Source organism: Lynx canadensis, chromosome F2 (genome assembly GCF_007474595.2).
Source record: "Lynx canadensis isolate LIC74 chromosome F2, mLynCan4.pri.v2, whole genome shotgun sequence".
In the NCBI taxonomy this organism is placed as follows: Eukaryota; Metazoa; Chordata; class Mammalia; order Carnivora; family Felidae; genus Lynx; species Lynx canadensis.
Genome location: NC_044320.2, coordinates 78,531,704 through 78,552,969, shown reverse-complemented (window position 1 = coordinate 78,552,969; position 21,266 = coordinate 78,531,704). Strand labels below are relative to the sequence as shown.

The window sequence follows — 21,266 nt, the reverse complement described above, 5'->3', positions numbered from 1 at the left end:
CTTATTTAATAGCGAACAGTGTAGTATCACCGTTTCACTTACAGCTCACTCCCTAGGGTCAAGTATCAAAATATTTAGTCCCTGGCTGATGGGAGGTTTTGTTTTTTTTTAATCTGTTTTGAAATGCAAACTTCTAGGCCACTGGCTTTCTACCTTTTACTTTTTCTTCACATGAGCAGGTTCAAGTTTAAGGAACTGAATTTATTCTCAACTGACCATACGGAATTTAAATCTACCTTGAAAAATGCACGTACCAAAAAACAAAAAAGAAACTACTTTAGAAACCTGCTTTATGGAGTCATCCAAGCTTCATGTAAGCTACCATAAGCTCTGTGTAAACATATTACTTAACTTGCCTAATATGTAAGTATCCCCATCTGGCCTTAGACAATCTTGAAGTTTTACCACATTTGTTTCAAAATAACAGCTTGTAACCCTTGTTAAAAGCTACTTAATAATAGTTGAAACGTTACAGAAAAACTGGATACAACGTTCAGCATTAAAAAACCAACATAGCTATGTAGCTTTTACAAAGAATGAGGTATGTAATAAAATGGAGGACTAAATGTGAGTACCCTTGGCCAATAAAAAGCATATATACTGTGGATGATCCCAATTTTCTTCTTAAAACATACTTACATGCATAGAAAAATCCTGAATGGCTAAACACCACACTTGTAGACTGGTTACCCTGGGTAGTAAGAGGGGAAAATGGGGGGTAGGGGGTGGGGAGCAGACGTCTTCATTGTTTAGCTGCTTTTTTTCTTAAAGAGCACGTAGTAATTTTGTTAATTAAAAAAATAACCGGGAGAAAATAGCCACTGGTAAAACTGTACTTTCTCCTCCGTACCCAAATACTTCTAATGTGTAATTTTCAAAACATAGTTATGACTTCTCAGTTTAAAAAAAAAAAAAAGACCTACAAAAATACAGTACTAGAAGTTAAAAAAAAAAAAATCTTGCATTTGCAAGATTACTCCCGCTGGTTCTACTCAGGGCTCCTCTCTACGTCAGTGTTCGAAACGCCCTAAAAAACGGGCACCACACTTGAACGGTAGTAAACGCTCAAACAAACAAAAAAACCCAGAAAGTAAGAAAATGTTAGCGCCCGCTCTAGCCTCGTAAATCCCTTCCCAGCCTCAACCCCCAAGGCTTCCCCGAGCCTACGTAGGCTGGATCCTCTTCCTTCCAAATCAAAACAACAACAGAAAGTCACGGGGTGGAACTGAAAAGGCCTTGAAGGGGCCCGTGGGTGTCTTGGGACCGCAGCGTCAGGGAGTCCTGGTCCCCGAGCCCGGGTCAGAGCCCAAGGACCATCCGCCCGGACCTCCCATACCCTTCGACCCCTCCAGACGCCCTCGACCGCCCTCGACTCCCGGCCCCTGCGACCCTGCCGACCCCGACCCCCAACCTCCCGGCCCCCTTCGAAACCTCCGGCCTCCCTTGACTCCCCAGCCCCCGACCTCCCCGACCCGCCGCCACACTCCAGCACGCGGGACGCGCCGACCCGCACGACCCCGAGTCCGCAGGCAGCGGCGTTACCTGCGGCGAGACGGTCCGTCCGGCCCGCCGCAGCGACGCGCAGGGTCAGGCGCTAGGACTCGGCGGGCTCCACGGCAGCCCGCCGCCCCCACCGCCACCACACCACCGCCGCCAACGCCGCCGCCGCCGCCGCTGCAGCCCGGAGGAGGGGCGGGGCCCGGACCCGCGGCTGGGGAAGCCCGACCGTCGCGGCCCCGGGAGTCGTCGGGAACCTAGGCATGCGCAGAGCAGGGGGCGCGAGAACTGCTCCAGGAGGACGCCGGAGTCAACAAGGCTTCGGGGACGCCCCCATCCGGCTCCGCCCCTCCCCCCCACAGGCATTGCTCCGCCCCCACGCCCAAACAACGCGAGGTCTTGAGGAGACTTGGGGACGGCCCCGGTTGAGAGAGATCCCGCGAGAACAGGGCATCGCCCTCCTCGCCCCCTTCCTAGCGTCAGGACGCCTAGGGGCTGGATAGGTGAGAGGCGGTCCGCGGCGGCGGCGCTGGAGTTGAGGGAGGAGGCCTGCCCTCGGGGAGGCCGTTCTATTACGCCGCGCTTCGGGACGGGGCGTCTAGGTGTCGGAGCACATGCGAGGGTGCGTCCCCGCGGGGTAACTATACAGAAGCTTTTGCGGAACGTGCTCACCGGTTTGTCTGAAGAGCAAGGATTTTCCACAGGATTGTGCCGCCTTAAAGTGACGGCTTAGAGCTCCAGAAGTTACCCCACCGCCCGGTGTTAACGCCTCCGCCGCCGGGCCAGCGCCTTTCCCTGCGTTCTCGGCCTGGCTCGGGCGTTGGGCTTGCCCCCACAGCTAACGTGTTCATCATTTTGCAAATTGAGCACTTAACAACCGGTGACACGTGTGCCAAGCAAGTTCCTCGTGGCTTGCGTAAACATCCCGTAGCGCATAAGCGGAGAGAAAGGGTTTTGAGGGAGCGGGGTTCGAAAGTTGACACAGGGAAAGGAGACGAGGGTCCGGAGGGCTGAGAAAACGCTGCCCCGTGAACCTGGGCAGCAAGCAGGCTGGTCACACTTCGAAGTGACGTTTAGTGTGCCTGCAAGTCAGTATGTCTCCTCGTAAGTACAGTGAGTTTTGTGCCAGGGTTTTTCTTTCTTACTTCCAAGTCTCTCCGTGTGTGTGCCACTCCCGCCCCCAAGTAGGCTTGCGTTGTTTGAATTCTGCCCGGTTTTGGTTTTCAGATCGTCAGTGGTTTTCGGGTACCTACCTTTGTAGGTTGCCCCCTGTGAATCAGAATGGCCTCGGTGCCCTGGTTACTGTTTCCCACCATAGCTGATGGCGTACAAAGTCGTTAAGTAATCTATGCGTGAAAGGAGAGCTTGCGAGCCCGGGCAGAGCTGGCCTCGCGAAATAAATGTTGCGAACGAGAGCAAAGTTGCTGCTACGGTGGTCGGCCATCAAGCCACCAACCTGGTGTTACTTTAATGAACTTTGTGTTGTTTGATGTGAATGCAAATACAGGGGGCGTTTTGCTCCGAACTACAAAATCTCTATTCGCTTGCCGTCCAGATTAGAGCCCTTGCACAGATTTTTTTGGCCCTTGGCCTGGTCCCAGCGCACTCCTGACTGTGGTGAGATCATATAACAGTCTTACAGGATTAGCTTTCTGCTATTCCAGGCAGAAATGTTAGCACGTGAAAATATCTTGCCATAAGCAAGTTAAGTAGGAGTTATGAGAAAAATAGTTAAAATCGTTAAGCAACTGCTAGGACTGCCCCCTCTTTTCTCCCCTTCGTGTGTGCATTTACTTTCCCCATTCTGCTGTGCATTTTTCAGGGTCCTGGACCCTTTTCTTTCTCCTCGTACTCTATTACATTTAAAGTTGACCACAGATTATTTTTAATAAGACTACTAGTAAGTACTTTGTTAATAAGTAGGACTAAGTGGTATTTTGTGGGTTAGTAGTTGAACAGTAAATAAGCCATCGACTGTATCTTCTGTGGTACGCATGTCTCACGGTGCCACGCCATCTACATCATTTAGACCACTTCTGATTATGCCTCCATTGAGCATGTTTCATGTATAGTTTACTTCTGGTGAGCGTGTGTCTTCCGAATGACTGATAATCCACAAAGTCTGGGCACATGGCCACTGTGTTCGCTATTACTTAACAGTGGATAGTACAACGTCTGCTGAAATGTCGGTACTCTCCGTCTGTGGAATGGACAATTTAAGTTACTCCATCATGCAGAATTGTTCAGAGATTTATTTAGCCCGGGATGAATTTAGATAACCCCCAAACATTGCATTCCTGGAGTTCCCGGTCCACTGTTGTAGCAAGTCTGGTCCTGGCAACAGCAAAGCCTCGCTTGCTGTAACAACTTAATTCTCCATACCAGGTTGTTTCGCTTTTAATGTTAAGTGGACAATACCCAAAGTGGATACTTGTGAATGCAGAGTACTGGGCAGGTAGGGGCCTTGTAATGTCAGAGATGCTCTGTTTCTTGAATGCAGAAGACATCCAACAAATACTTACTGAATTAAGCGAGACTCAGCCTACGAAGTACTGTCACCTTTCTAGGAGTTCACCATCCCACAGGCATGGCATGGTTGCTGTGTGTTTCTTCAGCCTCAGAATTTGAGGTCTCCATGTGTTGCCCAGATTAACACATCATCTGGTTTTGGAAACACCTGTGTTGCATAATAGGCCTTAGTTTTGGTTTATCGTGCCAAGGCTGGCCTGTGAGGCCTGAAAAAATTTCCTTACAGCTTTCATTTAACCTGCACTGTCTGGGGAAAACCCAACACTAAATCCTACTAAATATGGAACTGTTTTGTTCTACAACTTTATTTCCTTGTACTATTTTCAGGACAGTTACAAGTCCCATCACCTCCTGGCTACCCCTCCCCCCAGAACACAATAAAAACAAATTTTTCCTCTCTAAAAGAGGGTTAGTCTCACAGTACTTGTTTTTCTGTTTGAAAAACAAAACATATCAACATTTCCTTATGTTGATGACTTTAAGAAGCAAAAATGTATTTTGTTGGGAAGATGATAATGTTTTCTAGAGTAGGACTAGTATTTGAAAATGAAGGAGAAAGCTTAACCCCCTACATTCCGGAGAAGTAATAGCTATGTAATTTACAAATTGAGGAACTAGAAAACAGGCTTAGAGCTGACCCATTAAAAGGATTCTTCTAATTTATATCTTTGTCTATAGCCATTAGCACCTTTTGTAAATCACAAGATTTCTCCCTTGTATGGTATCTCACTGTCGGGGATTCCACTTATGATTGCTTCACAGCCTGAGCAACAGTATAGTCAAAATTAAGGATTAAGAGCCCTATGACAAGATAAAAGTAGCTATTCTCTAAAGAAAAGTGAAAAAGACTTTGTTTAAACTAGTGGTTCTCAAAATGTGATCTGGGATCAGAGGCATCAGAACATCAGGGAACTTACTGGAAGTGCAAATTCATGAGACCCTGCCCTAATTTAATACATCCTCTGGGCGTTTCTGATAAATGCTAAAATTTGAGAACCATCAGTTGTAATCATTAAATGTACATAGTATGTTGTTTATTTAATATGTATAACTCATAAGTATGAAATTGGGTAAAAATATAGGCTTCTTTGGTGAAAATACTCCATTCCTTGTATTCCCAGTGCCTTTACTATGATCCCTCTCTAAGGCAACTATACTCATTGCAACTATACCCACCCCAATATTTTTTCCTTTATGAGCCTTTCTCAATCCTTGAAGTCATAATACAATGATGTTTTGTTGCCTCACATGTAAAGATGGTATTTGTGATTGTGGGTGTGGCTGAAAAGACTGCCCAAGCAATCCTTTCCATACTGGGAAGTTGCCCAGAATTGTGCACCCCTGCTGCATTATTGGGCCTTCATGTTTAGCAACTGTTTATTTTCTTTATTTCCACCATAGGAACTACCTAGCCAAAATGCCAAGTTGATCAGACTCCAATATTTTTTGTAGCCTTTTCAAGCTATTCTATATTTTCTGAAATTTCCAAATGTGTTTTTGAAAGCTGTGATAAAGTTTATATAAAATTATAATAGAATTTTAGAAAATAGAAAACTTGGAAAAAATAGAAAAAAGAAAACTTGGAACATCAAAGAATAGAACTTGTGTGAGACCTAACAAAATATGTAAATACACGTGACTTGCTGTGTTGAGCCACCTCCCTCCACCAAAAGTATTCATAGCAAAATACTGAAAAGCAGAAAAGTTGCTCTTAGCCTCTCAAATTCACTGACCATTAAAATGTTAAACATAAAATTGTACTTTCCCAAAGTCATTTGATCCTATTCTTTAAGGGGATACTTCAGAAATTCCTGCCCTATTTAATATTAAAAATGAACTTGTTTGTCCAGAGTATGTCCAATTAAGAATGAATTTTAATTAGAGAATTACTCTGTAGTACTTATAAACCATTATATATGTATATATATGTTATTTCTATATAGAGATCCCTCGTATACATAAAAACATCAACAATATTTAAATAATTGGTTTAGGCCTCATTTCTTTTTTAGGATTTGTTAAAGTAACCTATTTAGTATTGATGTAGGAATCAATTGTCCATTATAATGGTCCATTGTATGGACAGTATGTCCATTATAATGGACAATTGATTCCTACATCAACTCTTTCTGCTGGCTGGGGAGATGTCATTATACTTAAAGAGCTATACAGATAATCCATTTGATCATCCAGGTTGAGAAGTCTTAAGGTTACTTATCTCACATTTGTCAAACGCTATAATTACTAATGTAATATTAAATTTGCCAAGTGGTATTTAAAATGATGTATAATATCCATTCTATTACTACGTAAATTGATATTCAGTGAAAAAAAGGAAGAAGGACTAGTATGAGTCTTATTGAAGAGAAAAATTTTCATTTATGAAATGATTTGAGAAATTGAGTTATCTAAATGCTGTGTTTATATGTTTTGATGTCCTATGTCTAAGAAGTTGATGAATTAGGTAATTTATTGCTGTATACATTTAAATATATGAAATAACAATTCGGAAGTAATAACATAAGTACTTTTTTTTTTTCAACTCACTTAGACTAAAAAACAATTTATCCATTTCTCTCACCCTCCACTCTCTACCTCTAGCTACCACCAATGTATTCTCTGTGAGCTTGTTTTCTATTAATTTATTTATCATTTTTTAGATTCCCCATGTAAGAGATCACAGGGTATTTGTTTTTCTCTGTCCGACTTATTTCACTTAGCATCACACCCTTGAGATCCATCCATGTTGTCACAAATGGCAAGATTTCCTTCTTTTTTATGGCTGAATAATATTTGCTTATACACATGTACCACTATTACTTTATCCATTCATCCATCAGTGGACACTTACCTGGTTTCCATATCTTCATTAACGTAAGTAATGCTGCCATGAACATGGGGTGCATATATCTTTTCAAGTTACTGTTTTCACTTTCTTTGAATAAATACCCGGAAGTGGAATCGCTGAATCATATGGTACTTCTATTTTTAATTTTTTTTAGGAACCTCCATACTATTTTCCATAACGCCTGCACCAATTACATACATTCTTATCAACACTGTAAAGTGTTCCCTTTTCTTCACATCCTTGCTAACACTTGTTATTTCTGGTCTTTTTGTTAGTAGCCATTCTTTTCTTTTTTTGAGGGGGGGTCTTGTGTTCATTACAAACCCCTTCATAATAGCCATTTTTCAGGTGTAAGGTGACATCTCGTTGTGCTTTTGATTTGTTTTTTCCTGATGATTAGTGATGTAGAGCATCTTTTCATGTACCTGTTGGCTATCTGCATGTCTTCTTTGGAATAATAGATCTTCTGTCCATTTTTTTAATTGGATTGTTTGAGGTTTTTTCACTATTGAGTTGTATGAGTTTTTAAAGTATATTTTGGATATTAGCTGCTATCAGTAATGATTTGCAAATACTGTCACTCAGTAAGTTGCCTTTTCATTTTGCTGATGGTTTCCTTTGCTATGCAGAAGCTTTCCAGTTTGATATAGTCCCACTAGTTTACTTTTCCTTCTGTGGCTTGTGTGTTTGATCTTAGATTCAAAAATCACTGCTAAGACCTCTATCAAGGAGCTTACCATCTCTTTTTCTTTCTAGAAGTTTTATGGTTTCAGGTCCTATGTTCAAGTCTTTAATCCATTTCAGTTCATTTTTGTGTATGGTCTGAGATAATGGTCCAGTTTTACTCTTCTGAATGTGGCTGTCCAAGTTTGCCAACATCATTTATTCAAGAGACGGTTCTTTACCCATTGTATATTCTTTCTGGTTTTTGTTTTTGTTTTAGTAATAAATTGACCACTTACGGGTGAGTTTATTTCTGGGATGTCTGTTCTGTTCTATTCATCTGTGTATTTGTTTTTATACCACAATGTTTTAATTATTATAGCTTTGTAATATAATTTGAAATCAAGGAGTGTGATGCCTCCAGTTTTGCTCTTTATCAAATTTGCCTTGGCTGTTTGGGATCTTTTATGGTTCCACACAAATTTTAGGATTGTTTGTTCTATTTCTTTCAAAAATACCTTTGGGATTTTGATACAGATTGCATTGAATTTGTATGTTGCTTTGGGTAATATGAGATTTTAACAGCATTAATTCTTTGAATCCGTGAGTATGGAATATATTTCCACTTATTTTGTATCTTTTTCAATTTGTTTCATTAATGTCTTAGAGTTTTCAATATCCAGGTCTTTTGCCTCCTTGGTTAAATTTATTTTATTCTTTTTGATGCAATTGTAAATAGATGGTTTTCTTAATTTCCATTTTTGGTAGTTCATTATTAATATATAGAAATGGAACAGAATCTGGTGTATAGGCTTTGTATCCTGCAACTTGGCTAAATTAATTTATTCTAATATTTTTTTAATGGGGTCTTTAGCATTTTCTGTAAATAATATGTTATCTGCAAATAGTGACAGCTTTTCTTTTTCCTTTCCATTTTGAATGCCTTTTATTTCTTGTTTTTGATTAATCGCTCTGGCTCAGACTTCCAATACTGTGCTGAATAAAGCTGCAAGCGTTCTTTTCTTCTTCTTGAACCTCTTTTTTTCAAAAATTTTTTTAATGTTTATTTTATTTCTGAAGGAGGGAGAGAGACAGAGCATGAGTGGGGGAGGGGCAGAGAGAGAGGGAGACACAGAATCCAAAGCAGGCTCCTGGCTCTGAGCTGTCAGCACAGAGCCTCGAACCCACAAACTGTAAGATCATGACCTGAGCTGAAGTCGGACACTTAACCGACTGAGTCACCCAGGTGCCCCATAAAGCTCTCAACTTTTTTTAATTGAATATGGTATTAGTTGTGGGCTTGTCATATATGGTGTTTATTATGTTGAGGTACATTCCCTTATACCTGCTCTGTTGAGAGTCTTTACATAAATGGACATTGAATTTTTTCAGATTCTTTTTATGCATCTATTGAGAGGATCGTGCAATTTTTATCCTTCATTTTGTTAATGTAGTATATCACATTGACTGGTTTGTGGACATTTAACCATCCTTGCATCCCTGGAATACATCCCACTTGATCATGGTATATGATTCTTTAAACGTATTGTTGGATTTAGTTTGCTAATATTTTGTTGAAGATTTTTGCATCTGTGTTCATCAGGGATATTGCCCTGTGATTTTTCTTTTGTTGTGGTATCCTTGTCTGGTTTTGGTATTGGGGTAATGCTGGCCTTGTAAAATGAGTTGGAACGGTTCCATCCTCAACTATTTTCTGGAAGAGTTTGAGAAGGATTGGTATTAATTCTTTGAATGTTTGGTAGAATTCACCAATAAAGCTGTCTCATCCTATGCTTTTGTTTGTTGGGAGGTTTTTGATTACCTGGACAATCTTCTTACTAGTAATTGGTCTGTTCAAATTTTCTATTTCATCATGATTCACTCTTGGTAGGTTGTATGTTTCTAGGAATTTATCCGTTTCTTCTAGGTTGTTCAGTTTGTGAGCATATAATTATTTAGTATAATCTCTTATGATAGTCTTGTGCTGTCAGTTGTAACATCTCTTTCATTTCTGATTTTATCTTATTTAAGTCCTCTTTTTTTTCCTTGGTGAGTTTAGCTAAAGGTTTGTCAGTTTTGTTTACCTGTACAAAGAACCAGCTCTTAGTTTCATTTGTCCTTTCAATGGTCTTTTTGGTAATTATTCATTTATTTCTGCTCTTCGTTATTTTGTTACTTCTTACTAATTGGGGCTTCTTTTGTTCTTTTTCTAGTTTCTTCAGGGTAATTAGGGCACATAGATTGTTTAGTTGAGACTTCTTGTTTTGAGGTAGGCATTTATTGCTGTGAACTTCCTTCTAGAACAGCTTTTGCTCATCCTATAAACTTTAGTATGTTACAAATCCAAGGGATTTTTTTATTCTTTGAAAAGGTGTTTGGTTGTTTGGTAGCATGTTGTTTTAATCTGCACATATTTGTGAATTTTCTTGTTTTCTTTGTGTAATTAATTTCTAACCTCATATCATTGTGGTCAGAAAAGGCATTTGACATTATTTCAATCCTCTTAAACTTATTAAGACTTGTTTTGTGGCCTAACATATAATCTATCTTGGAAAATGTTCCATGTGCACTTGAAAAGAATGTGTATTTTGTTGCTTTTGGATAGGACAAAAGAACTTTTTATTGCTTCATCTTAAACAGTTGAAATAATTGTATACTGGGTGTATCTTTGCCCCCTTTTTCTCTTGCCCTGGAACTTGTCTTCCCTCCATATATCAGATTTTGCCTCTCTATAATAGCTTTAAAAGGACAAGTTAAAACATTTCTTCATGATGAAATTTACATTGTTTCTTAGTTTCAAATTTGGCAAAACAGACTGGTTTCTGGAACTCAAATATGAATACAGTAAAAGCTTGAATTGCGAGTGATGTGTTCTGCGAGTGTTCCACAAGAGGAGCAAGCATTTCTAATAAATTTTAACTTGATGAGCAATGTCTTGCAATACGAGTAGTACGTGATGCCAACTGAGCCAGTGGTTCCTCTTCTTCTTCTCTCTCTCTGTCTCCCTCGCTTGCTCGCTGTAGGATTGTGGGTGATCGTCTCCTACGCTCGGATTCTTGGTGTCAGCCCGCAGCGTTTGGCAGTAATCAGTAATTTTTCAGAACGTTGGGAGGTGCCCACAACTGTCATTAGTATATTTTTTGTCACTTCAAAGGCCTATGGACAGTCCTTTGATTTTCCATACAAGAGTAAGCTTAGGAATGCTCTGCTTCATCCTAGGTCAGGCTGCCTGCAGATGTAGACCCTTTCTTCTGCTGCCTTATTGCCACTTACATTATATACTTATTGTTTATTAATACTGTACTGTAGTCAACATCCATGCAAGCGTATACAATGGCCCCCATGCATAAAGAGGTTGAAAAGAAAGACAGTAAGAAGATGATCACAGCAGAAGTTAAGAAGGAAATCATTGAGAAGTACAATCGAGGTATGCGAGTGCCCGAAATAGGAAGATTTTAGAAGAGGTCTACATCTGCATCTCATCGTCTGCAGAGGAGGAGGAGAAAAAGGCAGAGGAATCCCTCACTTCACATGAGATTAGAGAGATGTGTAAAATGTAGGAAACAGTACAAAATTTTGTAGAAAAGCACCATCCAAATAAGGCTGTAGCAGTGTGAATGATGAATCTGTTCATGGACAGTGCAATGTCACATTTCCACGAAATGCTCAAAAGGAGGCAAAAGCAAATGTCATTGGATAGGTTCCTTGTTAAAACTGCATGAAAAGAAAAAGATTCCATTGAGCCAATACATAGCAGTGATTCCGTTAGTGATAGTGAAAGTCAGCCTACACAATAACCCTCCTCTGGTCTCCCTTATACCAGCCACAAAGGTTTTCAAAGGTAAGTGCAAGTTAATTTCTTTATTTTTCTTTATATTTTGTATTTTCTTTATTATTTTGTGTTATGTTACATTATTATAATCATTTTTATATGAATTTTTTGGGTTGTGGAATAAATCATCTAAGTTTCCATTTCTTATGGGGAAATTCATTTGATATTCGAGTGCTTTGGATTACAAGCATGTTTTGGAAAAATTATGCTCACAAACCAAGGTTTTACTGTGTTTTACTGTCATTCATTAGAATAACAATTTAGGGAAGGGATTGTCCTACTTAGGTAATAACTATTTTATAAGTACACGTATATTTATGTATGTTAAGCTGTTAAAATAATAAGATATAATAGGGATGTTATTTTATTGACAAACAGCATTTAAGATACTCTGTAACCATGAAAACTTTCAACTTCTCCTTCTTTTTCCAAGTTTTCATTGTCACTTTCCTCCAGGGTATCCAAGCACTAATAAATAGGAAAAGTAGGTTATTCAATTTTCAGACGTCATTAATATTTAAGAAAATAAATATAACTGTCATCTTGGATCTGGATTCAGATCCATTTTTAGATTTTTTTTTTAAATATACCAAGGCTTATTTCAGAGAACCACATATAAACTAATTATAAACTTGAAGAGTAATGGCATGTAACTTTCAAATTTGTTGATCTCAGTCTTTTACCGAGGAATGGGAGAGAAATACTGGAAGTATACTCATTTCTATATTTCCTATTCTTTGGTACCATGAGAATTATAATCTACAAATGTTACATTTCTAAGAAGGAGGGTGACAGGGAGAGGAGGAGGGAGTACAAGGGAGGAAGAGAGCAAAGGGAGGAGAGAGCAAATTAAAACCTGTCAATACCTCCCATTCTCCATTTAGTAAAGTTCGTATCGGCCAAATTAGTTGACCGTTCTCATTCTTTCGTATTGCCTTTTCCATATTATTTTGTTTTTAACTTCTTTTACAGCTGTGTTCATATTTGTTGACAAGCCTTTCTAAATAGCTTGTGAGAAGGTTAATAGGAGCCTGGGGCCTACCACCATGGCCTGCTCATGATCAGTGCCCCACAAAAAAATGTATTGAGTAGAATTTCCATAATATATAAACTTCTGGGGAGGGAGGACAAACTCATTCATTCATCAAGTGTTTATTAGGATGTAAGATATGCTGGGCGTGGGAGATACAGCAGGTAGTACGTCAGCAAAGTCCCTTGCCTTCTTGAGTACATATTTTAATGCAGCTGTATGTAAAACAGAAGATGAAATTATGGAATACTAGTATAAAAATTTTAAGAACTGAACGTTACCTTAGAAGTCATTTGGTGAGCTCCTCATGTTTTGCAGATGGATTATTAACTGTAACTTGGCAAATGTAGTAGATTTAACATTGACAGGATCCTGGAGACTTTTCCAATAAAAGGAAAATATAAAAATTCTCAACAGAAGGAATTTCTTGTTTTTTTCCTTTAATTTAAATTCAAGTTAGTTAACATGTAGTGTAATAATGGTTTCAGGAGTAGAATTTAATGATTCATCACTTACACATGACACCCAGTGCCCATCCCAACCAGTGTCCTCCTTAATGCCCATCACCCATTTAGCCCATCCCCCCACCCAACAGCCCTCCAGCAACCCTCAGTTTGTTCTCTGTATTTAAGAGTCTCTTATGGTCTGTCTCCCTCTCTGTTTTTACCTTATTTTTCCTTCCCTTCCCCTATGTCCATCTGTTTTGTTTCTTAAATTCCACATGTGAATGACATCATATATTTGTCTTTCTCTGACATATTTTGCTTAGCATTATACACTTGTTGCACATGGCCAGATTTCATTCTTTTTGTTTGCCAAGTAATATTAAAAGGAATTTCTTTTAGGAAAATAAACATGTCTAATTTATTGTGTGCAGTAAATAGTGGCTTTAACTCTTAAAACCATTATGTTTTTTTTTTTTTACCCCTCCCCCTCCACCCTCCAAAACCATTATGGTTTTTAACCTACGTAGATGCTTTCCCTTCATTAAAATCCTGCTTATAAACTACATGCATCAAAACTACAGATAAAAATATTTTAAATTTTATGTAACTCAATTTTCAATTTTGCAGAATATTAAAAATTCAATGAACATTTTCTTAAAAGTATGATGCTAAAGATGTACAACAATATGTGACATTATTGCTTTCTTAGTAAAGTTGTACTAAAATAATACAACAAAGAAAGTGACCCATGGCATAATAAAAAGGGTACGCTGCTCCATGGCAGAAGTCAAATTTGAATCAAGATCTGAAATTTAGATAGAATTTTTACCTGACAAAGATGAAGAAAGCAGTCATTTTACGAAGGGAATAGCATAAAGAATAACACTGAAATAGAAAATTCATAGTGCATTTTCGAAGAGTGGTGATCAATCTCTTTTAGCTTGAAGTACATAAAGTACAAAAGGGATAATAGGAGCTAAGTGTAGAAAAGTATAAGACCAGATATTGATGGTCATGCATCAGACAGTGGGAAGCCATGTTCATTTTTATTTATGTGTAATTAATTCTAGTACCTTATCTCAGAGCTAAAAGTCATAGTGTACATAACTATTGCTATGAGGTCAGACCATTTGAGAGTTTGCCTTAGTGATTCATAATATACATGAAGTTACTGTGTGTGTGTGTATTTAAGCTATGACATTAGAATTCTGAAATGAAGACGATAAATTACTTGGCCAAAAGCCTGACTTACTTGATCAGATTCTGAACCACAGTAGTGAGTCCAGGCACTGACGTGATAACTAGCATTTATAGACTCTTTCTCCTCTAAATAGGTTGATAATGTTGAACACCATAATTACGAGGAATTGCCGAGAACTAAATGGTCTTCCAATAGAGTGTTTTTTAAAATCCCACTGAATGGAATTATTTGCCAAAATCAATATTAAAAATAGGGTTTGTGACAGCAAATCCATTATTAGGACAAAACAAAACCTTTTAAATGAGAAATCCTAAAGCAAACCCTTGTCCTAAATAATCAACACCATTTTTTAGATGCTGAGTAATATAAATGCTGGATAAATCAGAATGTGATTTAAATTCACTGTCCTTTCAAGGAGACATTTAAAGAGTCTGGTCAACACCGAACCCTCTGGAAAAGTGTTCAGTGTTGCCCAACTTGAAGGTCGTGGCTAAGTGATAAAGGCAATCCAAAAAGCACAAATGGTTGGCTCCCCCTGCTTCCACTGCTCCTGCTGCCAGGAGCAGAGTGGGTCATAGTTTCAGGGAATAGTGCAGTCATGCTGCCTAAGGCTGTGTAGGTATCCCTCTAGAGTCTCATCCGCACCTTGCCCATCTGTATTGTCCTACGGCCCATCCTTTTCTCTGCTTCTCTGCAATGTGTCCTGTTGAACCCAGAACTCAGCTAGAAAGACCACATGATAAAGGAATTCGTACCAAGATGCTTCATATATAAAATCAGCTTTATTTCTTTTCAGGAATATATTTAGGCAACTCTTAAAATCTAAAATTATTACAAGGGAATTAAATAATGATATTCTACCAATGATAGAGAATTTTTGGCCTCAGTGGTAAGCAACCACTAGATTGTTATACTCTGGAGGACTTTTTGTTTTCTTAGCTTCCTTCAGTTTCTAATTAAAGGGCTGCAAGATGAACTACATCTCTGAACCAGTCGTTTATATTTTTATCTGACAACTTTTCCTTTTTTATTAATCTGTTTTAGCAGGTAGCCAAGTTGTGTGGTTCTTTGCCTTGTTCAAGAGGTAAAGTATTGGCAAGGCAGAAACCAGACTTTGCTTACACAAAAATAACCCTCCAGGCCCTTCCCAGAATGGGAATGAAACAGGTGACCCTGCATCTAAGGGGCAGCAAAACAAAACTTTTTTTTTTAACCAAACAGTGCCCCAAGGAGGGGGCAAAACCTCAAAGAAAGTGGATGCATGGTATATCCAGAGAGGCTGGAGTTTTAGAATTGGAGTTAACAGTTTTACTACATTTTCTCATGCCCCAAAGGTAGAATGGAATCAGTAGGACCAACAGAAGTGAAGGGTCCACACCAGCTGGCACAATGGGCGTTTCAGCAGTAACCACTATGAACTGATGGCTTATGGCCAGCAGAGCCTCCTCAATGATTTCACTTTCTATAAAAACTGAAAATCCCAGAGAGAGGAGACCTGAAAATACAATTCAAATTAAAAATTTCTCATTTGTTTTATAGAATATGAGCACAAACTCAAAATTAATTGGACTAGAAAAACATTTTGACTATATTGTCTTATGATCTAAAACTTGCACAATCTGCTGTGGTTTTAACCACATTCCAACATGCCACTAGAGAATGTTCTTGGAGAGCTATCTGATGGTCAGATGTTCCCAATACCTCTGCTTTTACTTACCACATATTTGAGGTGACCACACATTTTGGTCACCCAGGACAGTGCCAGTCTATGACTGTTGTCCTGTTGTAATTATGAATAGTGTATCCTTTTAGACTCAAAGGTGTCCAGGTTTGGATGATAAATTATATGGCTTCCTGATACATAACTGATTCCACTATATCAGTCTGAATAAGCTAAATTATGCTGTTCTAACAACACAAAATTGGCAGTGGCTTAGCACAACAGAAGTTTATCAGGTGACGTTGTAGGCAGTTGTCCTCCTTGGAAAGGTTCAGTATTCCAGACACCACCATGTTAATTTTCTTTTTGAGAGAGAAAGAGCACACACGTGAGTGAGCAGGAGGGGGATGGGGCAAGTGGAGAGAATCTCAAGCAGGCTCCATGCTGAGCATGGGGCTTGACATGGGGCTTGATCCCATGACCCTGGGATCATGACCTGAGCCAAAATCAAGAGGCAGACATTTAACTGACTGAGACACCCAGGTGCCCCCAGACACCACCGTGTTAACATGTGCTTTGCACGATTGTTATAATGGGAAAAGATAGCTCTTGGAGTGTCTTACGCCAGCAAATAAGTGGTCCAGCCTGGAGGTGACACACAGCATTTCTGCCCAGAACTCATTAGCTAGAACCTTTCATAGGCTCAGTCTATCTGCAAGAGGGTGGATGATTTTCCCATTTCCACAAAGAGAAGACCAAAATACGAGTGTGAAAAGTCTCACTGTGACTCTTCTGCTTGCTCATGTCTGCTGTTGCGTATTTCATGCATTTATTGTATTCATGAGCTCCAGAATTTCTGTTGGGTTCTTTTTTTTTTTTATGATTTCTGTCTCTTTGTTGAACTTCTTGTTTTGTTCATGTTTTCATGGTGTATCTGTGTTCTCTTGAAGCTCACTGAGCATCTTTAAAGCTATTATTTTGAATTCTTTGTCAGGAAAATCTGTAGATCTCCATTTTTTGGAGTTATTTATTGGAAATATATTGTTTCATGGCATCATGTTTCTTTGATTCGTGTATGTGTGCGCGCGCCCACGCCTCGTAGCTTTGTGTTGGGTGTCTTTGTGTGCACGCCTTGTAGCTCCGTGTTGGGTGTCTGCATTTGAAAGAACAGTGACCTGTTGCAGACTTTGTGAATTGTCGTTTGTGGGGAAAGACCGTCACCAGTAGTAGGTATGAGGTTGCCTGCTAGGTGGGGTACACGGCAGTGACATGTCCAGGGATATGTGGGGATGCCACTTCTAGGGGGGTCTATAGGGATGCTTGTTCTAGGAGGCCTGTGGCGGCACTGATTCTGGGGGATGCGGGGGCACCAGGGCTGGAGGTGTGTGTGCAGCCATGGCCCCAGCTGAGTAGGAGTAGTGAGTGCAGAGGCGGCTGCAGCCAGGAGAGCGTCCTGCTCAGCAGCAGGGTCTTCAGGCAGCTGCGTGGGCATCAGCAAAGACCGGGTGGGCCTCGTTGGCAAAGGCAGTAGGTGTCTGTTGCGGTGGTGAGGGCTGCTGGGGTCCTCCTGCTCTCACCACCGCTCCCCGCCCCCCTTCCCCCCAGGAGAAGTTGCAACTGAAGGGATCCCTCTCCCCGCCATGCTGTGGCGGGCTGGGGAATGAGGTTGACACAGATAAAATGCTTCCTGAACTTTTCTGTGCAGCTCTTCTTGGTTTTTATGCTCCAACAGGTTGCTGCAGCTTCTTAGTTGTGCACTGAAACTTTCCCAAAGCTGTTTTCTTCCATAGGTAATTGTTCAATCACTGGTTTTGTTGCGGGGGAGGGGTGGCGGTGTGGGGCTGGGACCTCCTTATCTACCATCTTGCTGATATTGCTTCTGTATGTATGACTCTACATAATTTTATTACTTGTGTAGGTTCCTGTAACCACCAGTGCAATTAAGACATAAAACTATTGTATCATCAATAAGATCAGCAAATATCTTCCATCAACCACCCCCTTAGTAATGACAGCCACTTTCCCACCATCCCTAACTTCTAATAACCACTAATCTGTTTTCCATGTCTAATTTTGTCAGGTAAAGAATGTCACAGAAATGGAGTCACACAATCTATAACATTTTGTGATTGGCATTCTTCACTAAAGATAATGTTTTGATATTTACCCAAGTTGTCGTGTGTATCAGTAGTTTCTCCCTTATTTCTGAGCAGTATTCCATGGTACAAATGTACCACAATCAATTGAACCATTCGCCTATTGAGGGGCACTTTGGTCATTTCCAGTTTGGAACTGTTACAAAGAAAACTCCTATGAACAATCGAATACAGGTTTTTCTGCAAGCGTAAACTTTCATTTCTTTGGAATAAACACCAAGAAGTGCAATCGCTGGATCATATGGTAAGTATATGTTCAGTTTTTTTTAAGAGTCTGCCAAACTAGTTTCCACAGTGATTGTACCGTTTTTACATTCTCACCAGCCATGTACGAGGGAACTAGATTTTCCGCATCCTCACCAGTCTGTTGTATTGTTGCTATTTTTTTTGTTTTAGCTTCTCTTAATAGTAGTGACCTTGAATATCTTTTTTATGTGCTTACTTGCCATTGGTATACTCTCTTTAGTGAAATGTCTCTTTATGTCTTTTTTCATTTTCTAGTTGAATTTTTGTGTTTTTAATGTCATTCTTTGAGAGTTCTTGACATATTCTAGGTATGAGTCCTTTGTCAAAATTGTGGTTTGCAAGTATTTTTCCCAGTCTATCGCTTGCCTTTTCATCTTTCAGCAGGGTGCTTCACGGGGCAAAAGTTTTAATTTTGATGCAGTCCAGTATATCAATTTTGTCTATTATAAATCCATATTTGGGGATCATGCCTAAGAACGCCTCCCCTTCTAAAAGTTTTATGGTTTTACATTTAAATCTATGATTCATTTCAAGTTAATGTTTTATATTAGGTATGAGTTTTAGACTGAGTTTTATTTTTTCCTATAATATTCAGTTTCTCTAGCATCATTAATTAAAACGATTATCCTTCCTCCATGAATTGCTTTTGCACCATTATCAAAAAACAGTTTGTAGTATGTATATAGAGCTGTTCCTGTGTTTTCTGTTCTGTTTCATTGATTTATGAGTTAATCCCTCTGCCAATGCCACATAGTCTTTATCATTCTAGCTATATAAGTTTGTTGTTGGGTTTTTTGTTTTTTTGAGGGAGAGAGAGGACACAAATGAGTGAGAGGCAGAGAGTGAGAATCCCACAAAGGGCGGAGAGAGAGAGAGAAGCAGGGCTCACCCAGGGCTTGTGTTTTACCTGAAGTAGGGCTGATGTTCACCCAAAGTGGGGTTTAAACTCACCCAATGTGGGACTCGAACTCATGAACTATGAGATCATGACCTGAGCTGAATGAAGTCAGATGCTTAACAACTGAGCTACCCAGGCTCACTAGCTATATAAGTTTTTAAAACAGAACAATTATGCCCATTTTGTTCTTCTTCAGAATTCTTTTAGCTGTTTTATTGTTTTTCCTTTCCATATAAGTATTAAAACATTCATGTCCACGCCTACAAAACTACATTTCTGGGATTTTCGTAGAAACTATATTAAATCTGTATCTCAAAATTTGGAGAGAGTGGACATACCGTGTTGAGTTTGTCCATTCATAGGCGCAGAATATCTCTCACTTTGTAAAGTGTTGATTCTTTCAGAAGTGTTTAATGGTTTTCAGCATACAAATCCTGTACATATTTTGTTAAATATGCAACTAGATATTTCACTTTTTTGAGCAGTTGTAAATGGTATTGAATTACAAATTTTGGTTTCCACATACTCATTGCTAGTATATAAAATGCTGATAGTTGTATGTTGTCCTTATATCTTGTGACCTTGCTGAACTCACTTATTAGTTGTAGAACTTTTGTGTGTGCATGAGTAGATTTCTTGGGATTTTTATATAGACTGTGTTGCCTAAATTTCCAGTTCTGTTGATTGTAAGTGGTTAGAATACGTATACTTCCTTTTTCCTGATCTTTTTTTTTTTTTTTAATTTTTTTTTTCAATGTTTATTTATTTTTTTTGGGACAGAGAGAGACAGAGCATGAACGGGGGAGGGGCAGAGAGAGAGGGAGACACAGAATCGGAAACAGGCTCCAGGTTCTGAGCCATCAGCCCAGAGCCCGACGCGGGGCTCGAACTCACAGACCGCGAGATCGTGACCTGGCTGAAGTCGGACGCTTAACCGACTGCGCCACCCAGGCGCCCCCCCCTTTTTCCTGATCTTAAGGTAAAACAATTTAAGCTTTCATCATTAAGCATACTGTTACCTGTAGGGTTTTTTGTAGATGTTCTTTATCAGATTGAAATGTTCCTATATTCTACTTTGTTTTTATCATGAATGGATATTGAATTTTGTCAAAGGCTTTTTCTGTATATATTGATACAATCATGTGATTTTTCTTCTTTAGTCTCTTAATAGGGTAATTACATTGGTCGATTTTCAAATATTGAACCAGAATTGCATCTCTGGAATAAACACCATTTGGTTATGGTGTATAATTCTTTTTCTATATTGCTGGATTATATTTGGTAATATTTTAAGAATTTTTGCATCTACTCAAACCATTATTACACTATATGTTAGCTAACTTGGATTTAAATTAAAAAAATAAACAACAAAAATGAATTTTTGTATCTATATTCATGGGAGATATGAATCTGTAGTTTTTTTACTGTTTTGTTTTAATATCAGTGTAATATTGGCTTCATTGAGTGAATTAGAATGTGTTTTTTCTTCTGATTTTTGGAAGAGATTGTGTAAATTGGAGTTACATTTTCTTTAAACTGGAGTTTAGTAGAATTCTTTGGTGAAACCATCTGAACCTGGAGATCTCTTTTTTTGAGAGACAGAGAGAGAGAGAGAGTCCACGTTCATGCACGCATGTGCAAGTGGGGAAGGAGCAGAGGGAGAGGGAAGGAGGGAATCCTAAGCAGGCTCCATGTTCAGCATGGGCTCGATCCTGGCATCATGACCTGAGCCGAAATTAAGAGTCAGACATTCAACTGACTGAGCTGCCCAGATGTCCCTGGAGATTTCTTTTTCAGGGGGTTTTTAGTTAAAAATTCAATTTGCCTAGTCATTACAGAACTGTTCACATTATTTCATACTGGAGGAGTTGTGGTAATTTCATTTAAGTTGTCAACCTTATGTGTGCAGAGTTTTCTTTGTATTCTTTATTATCATTTTGATGAATGCAGGGTCTGTAGTGATATCTCATGTTTCATTAGTGATATTAGTAATTTGTATCTTCTCTCCTGTTTTTTTGGTCTTCCTAGAGGTCTGTCAGTTTATTAATCTTTACCCAAAAATGTCTTTGTTTCACTGATTTTTCTCTATTGTCTTTTGCCTTCAATTTCGTGGATTTCTGTTTTTATTTTTATTTTTACTTTTACCTTCTGCTTCCTTCAGTTTTAGTTTGTTCTTTTTCTAGTACTTTGAGGTGAGAGCTTAGCATATTTATTTGGGACTTTCTTCTTTTCTAATATAAGCATTGTAGTGCTATAAATT

General features: G+C 39.2%; 1 protein-coding gene and 1 long non-coding RNA gene across 3 annotated transcripts in view; one reads left to right on the top strand and one right to left on the bottom strand.

Moving 5' to 3' along the window:
* The window catches only part of PCMTD1 (protein-L-isoaspartate (D-aspartate) O-methyltransferase domain containing 1), a 69,441-nt gene extending 67,660 nt beyond the window's left edge, over positions 1–1,781 (bottom strand). The window contains exon 1 of one of the 2 annotated variants that reach the window (XM_030304573.1): positions 1,543–1,781. The gene's annotated coding sequence lies outside the window, so the exon portion shown is untranslated. The remainder of the gene's footprint in view (positions 1–1,542) is intronic. The other variant, XM_030304576.1, reaches the window with a different exon arrangement.
* Positions 1,782–1,988: 207 nt separating this feature from the next.
* The window catches only part of LOC115506088, a 231,768-nt gene continuing 212,490 nt past the window's right edge, over positions 1,989–21,266 (top strand). The window contains exon 1 of the long non-coding RNA XR_004343150.1: positions 1,989–2,119. This is a non-coding gene — a long non-coding RNA (uncharacterized LOC115506088). The remainder of the gene's footprint in view (positions 2,120–21,266) is intronic.